The following is a 5,000-nucleotide window of genomic DNA, read 5'->3' on the forward strand; positions in this document are numbered from 1 at the left end:
TACATGTGCCCCATATGATGTAAAATCCTTGAAAGAAATGATAACATCATTATGTTCTCGTGAATTCATATCTTTTATATAAGTATACTTGTTTCCATCCCAGCATTTGCAAGTGTCGTTCTAACACTTGTTGGTGCCATGCATGTACTTGTAGCAATGGGCTTTTCCTCTTGCATTGAAAGAGGTTTCCAAGTATGCAGCTCACATTTCATTTTGCAGAAAAAACAAACAAAAGACCTGGTTATACTGCCATGTGGACAGCTCTTTTGTTCACTCTATACTGGGGACTGAGGCAAAGTACATACAGTAGAATTAAAGAATTTCCCAGCAGGTTATCTATCCTGGAGAAGACCCTACGTAACCTAAGCATTCAATCCCTAGCTGTTAAGAAAGGTGGGGTTTGAACCCATGACCTTTTGGTGCCGGTGCAACGCTCTAACCAACTGAGCTACGAAGCCACTGATGTTGGGAGCTGGTTAGTCCCAGATCAGTGGTTTCATAGTTCAGTTGGTTAGAGCATCGCACCAGCATCACGAGGTGACAGTTTCAAACCCTGTTGAAGTCCTGTTTTTTTCAGGCTTCTCTATGCAATTGCTAAAATTGCATTCATAACTGCGAGGATCATAGCTTCAATTTAAAGGCTTCATTGTTGGTCATCAATGTACCTTCAGGACTTGGATTTTCATCATAAATTGGTTTGAGGTAACCACTGAAGAAGAGTTCAACATTCTTTTCTATCAATCCAGAGTCAAATGGACAGAGGTGGGTGTTCTTGTCATAGATGCTGTGGATAGAAGAAACTAAATGTAAATTAAGCCGCTGTCATCTAACATGAATTTTTCTTAGTGGGGTATTAAGACAAATTTTTGGCAAGGTATTTTGCAAAATGCCAAATGCAAATAACGCAAAAAGAAGTAAGGTTTGTTAACTCAGTCACATTCGGCCTTGGTGTCATTCACTAAGCTCCTTGCTAAAAATGTACAATACCTAAAATTTGTAATTTTATGTTGCGGTGTGTCATTGTAACTGTCACACTGTTCCTCCTCTCCAGAGAAAAGGGATAAACGTGGGTCAGTTAGAGCAACAAATTCTTCAACCTGTGAAGAAAAAAATATTCAATTTTGAGCTGATGAAAATAAAGTTCATGGGCACTGTCAGAGCTGCAACTTTTGAATTAAAACAGATAAATTCCTGGAAAAGAGGATTGAGATATCCACTAATAGGCCATTTTACAGTTGTTTGCTCAGTGACCTAGCCAATGAATGGCTGCGAGGCTGCCGGTGACCTTGTATTGATACAGGCCCCACTGCTTTCGTCATGTAAATTGTGTTGTTGTATGTAATTCTAATTAGTCGACATTAACATTAAAAAAGCACAAAGGTTTGTAACAAAGCAGGGTCACCAGCAGCCTCACTTCCATTCACAGGTCAGGTAACTTAGCTACAACTGTAAAATGGCAGCAGGAACAAAACACAGGTCACAGGTCATTGTTTTACCAATACAGGAAGTATCCTAAACATTCATAAAAGCTAACCTTAGGCCTAAGGTTATCTTTTATGAATGTTTAGGATACTTTCTGTACTGGTAAAACAATGATGTGTGACCTGTGACCTGTGTTTTGTACCTGCCGGTAAAATGGTCTATTAATTAATAAGGAAAACATAAAAATGAACGAGGTACTTGGAGCATAGGTGTTATTTTTCACTGCCTGAGGAACAAAATCAATGAAGCAGAAATCCTTTCCATACAGCTGGAAGAAAGGTACATACAGTGTGAAGTGGGTCTGCACATGGAATGTTTAAAGCTGATGCAGTTTCTTTCTTGGCACTACCACTTTTGCAACCTATCACACTCTCCCCCCCCCCTTGCCCTTCCCCACCCCCCAATGTAAAAAAGAACTTGACAGGAGTTGATCTTCTTTTTGACCTCAGGAGAGGCCATAAACTACGGTACTTACTGCATCATCACTATCTCCAGGGAAGAGTCTCAAGTCAGGACTATTCAAAAGCTGTTTACATTCCTTGCACTTGGCAGGAGGCTACAATATTAAAAGGAATACGAAAATCACTTTCATGCTCTGGTGGGATACAGAGTTAAGATAAACAAACAAAGTTTGGAGTGCACAATTAAGAGAACATTAAAAATTGAAGATTCTGAATCCAGAGGGGCGTTAATAGAAATGAAGTGAGGTTTCCAATTTATCTGACCCATTTTCATCATTTTGGACAGGGTTAAGGATGGAAGACCATCTGAGAATACCCCATGGTTACACATGTACCCCTTAGGGAGTCAGATTGGAATATTGGTCAACATCTGCCTCTGATATAAACCTGACTCAAGGGTTTTTCTCCATTTACCCTGGTAATCCTCCCTCAACAAAATTGACAACTAGCTAATTGCAGATGGCTGTGGGATGTGCCCTGAGGTCATGTAATGCACTTATCTCCAGAAATGCACTGACAGTAATTAGAGACATCCAACAGGGGCACCCACGTCAATTTTCGGAAAATATCTTTTCGGAAGACGATTTGAGAAATTTTCTTGCTTGCCTGCCTGTCCTAGAATTTTTGAACATCTAAAAAATGGTATAATTGCCCATTTTAAACGGATTTTTACCCTAAAAAGGTCACCTAGAATTTTCGAGAGCCTTTTTTCTGGCTGAAATTTTCGAAAAGGTAAGTTTTGACCCCTATAATTTTCGGATCACTAGACTTTCAGCTTGGAAATCCGAACAGATGAAAAATTTTTAAGAGATAAAAATATGCCTATATCTACCGTTTGATACTAAAATATGTTTAACAAAGCTAGGTTTAAGTGGTTTAGAACTATACTCTCGTTGGGTGCCCCTGATCCAACATGAATTGTCCCTTTATGTCTAAGCCTCTTCTACGTATACCTAGCGTATTTCCAACAATAAGGTATTAGGATAAAGGTGAGCATTGATTTTTAGCTTAGGGTAATTAATGCAGCTGTTTATCGTTCCTTGAGGAGCAGCACTTGGGGAGAATTTGTGATATTAATTGAAGGGCTGGATGCATAAACCTAGTAAGTGACAATTTCGGTCGATTTTTAGTTTTACTCAAAACTAGCCCAAATTTTGCACGTTGACTGGAAGTGAACTCAATAACATTGCCCTGGTATTTTTTTTTACCAATGTGAGCTTTATTTTTGAGAAATAAGCTATGCAAAAACACTATCGGCTTCGTGTTTGAAAACAATGAAATCAGCGAAGCGACACTTACTGTTCATTGTTCAATATATACCGGTACATGACCACATAAAGTCACTATATCGCTAGCGCAATCGAATAAAATTCGAATCACCTTCATACAGAATTTACGTCTTGGTTACTTCAAAGACACAAAATTTTACGTTGAAAATAAAGCTTCTTTTATTTACATGAGCAGTAATGCTTCATTTATGCTGATTTTGATTCCCTGGTTGTGGGAATAGTGCACTTTTTGGGACAGTTCCGTGGTTAGCTTGAAGTCCTCGCCTTGGGTAAAATACACTCAGTACAGAACTGTTTTCCAAAATTCATGTTCTACCATCAAACTTTTTTTCTTCTTCAAATATGTTCTTTATTAGACTGTTCTTAGCAAACACCTGAAAAAAAAATTGGGGGTCACCGTGCTCGTTTGAGAGAAAAGGAGCATTTATTTCGCTATCGGGTTTAGTTTGAGCGAAATCTCTTACGGTTTGTATGCACACGTGCTCATGTGCGCGCGCTAATGACGCGAAAATCGTGCACAGTAGGGATGCACAATGCAATACTAAGGAATTACCTTAAGGGCCCACAGACGGATTTTTCGTGCGTTGCTAAGGAAGTGAAATGTTACTTCCGGTAACTGACGTCATCATATCATGAGCTGACAAGAAAACCCACTCACAAGCAAAAGTCACCGCACAAACTGTTGTTTCCATCGAAGGTTTTTCCTCGCCCTTCCTCGCGCTCGTTTTCAGAACAACTGCGCATGCGTACATGAACTGACTTCCGGTTTGAGAAAAAAGCTTAATTTCCGGCGGTTTTAAATTGAATTAATTTTTTTTTTACATGGCACGTTTCACCCCCAAATACAGAATATAGCTAAGCATTGATTTTTTAAAATCATCTTTTTAGAAAAAGTTATGGGTGTTTCAGTATCGTTTACGTCTTTAAAAAGAACATTTTTCAAAGTTTTCTTTTATCGGTCACATGACCATGGGCGTGGTATGATGACGTCATATTTAGGGTCATTGGCTTACAAAAGTTGGAAACTGACCAAAATAATGCCAAATTCTCTCAAATTACTTAACCATTACACCCTTAGCAACGCACCCCAAAAAATACGTCAGTGGGCCCTTAAGCTTCATTTTCGAGAAATAAGCTGTGCAAAAACACTATCGGCGAAGCGACACTCAATCTTTATTGTTTAACCGCACGATTTTAGTACTGCTTGCATCGGTAGTTCAATCGAATGATGCGAGACGCCCGGCGAACTTTTTTTTTTCGTTCGCACAGAGCTGTTTCTTTGTTTTTTCTTTTCTTGTTTATCGCGGCAATCTGATCGATCTTCGTGAAATTCAAGTTACATGGGATATGCGCGATGCGCGAAAGCGCGAAGCTCCAGCCACGAGTGGTTTGATACAAAATCCAGGGTGAATTTGTTGAGGTGGCTCGTTTGCTCGGCAGTCGTCTTAAATCTTGTCCAAGTGGCTCACCTTCATAAGAACATTACAGACTGATATTGTTATTGCTCGTTCTTTCATTGATTGCCGAACTAAATGAGCCTGCTCTTATTTTGGATTCGAATCTCGCCCTGTATTCTGTAGTTGCTCTTAGTTTTTGACCATTGTGGCTGAAAACTACGAATACTTCGAAGGGTTTGTTCGACGTTCACCTCATCTTCGGAGACCCAGGGGCAGTTAGTGGGGGCGGGAAAAAGTCTAAACGGGCGAGGAAAAAAATCGGGCGAAGAAAAGTCAAGAACGAAAATAGGAGCTCCTATTTTCGTTCTTGA

The 5,000-nt window shown here is 39.6% G+C and overlaps 1 pseudogene; it reads right to left on the reverse strand.

Annotated features, from left to right (window-relative positions):
- The window catches only part of LOC138037471 (DNA (cytosine-5)-methyltransferase PliMCI-like), a 28,852-nt pseudogene that overhangs the window by 3,006 nt on the left and 20,846 nt on the right, over window positions 1-5,000 (reverse strand).

Source organism: Montipora capricornis, chromosome 2, assembly GCF_036669925.1.
Source record: "Montipora capricornis isolate CH-2021 chromosome 2, ASM3666992v2, whole genome shotgun sequence".
Taxonomy (NCBI): domain Eukaryota; kingdom Metazoa; phylum Cnidaria; class Anthozoa; order Scleractinia; family Acroporidae; genus Montipora; species Montipora capricornis.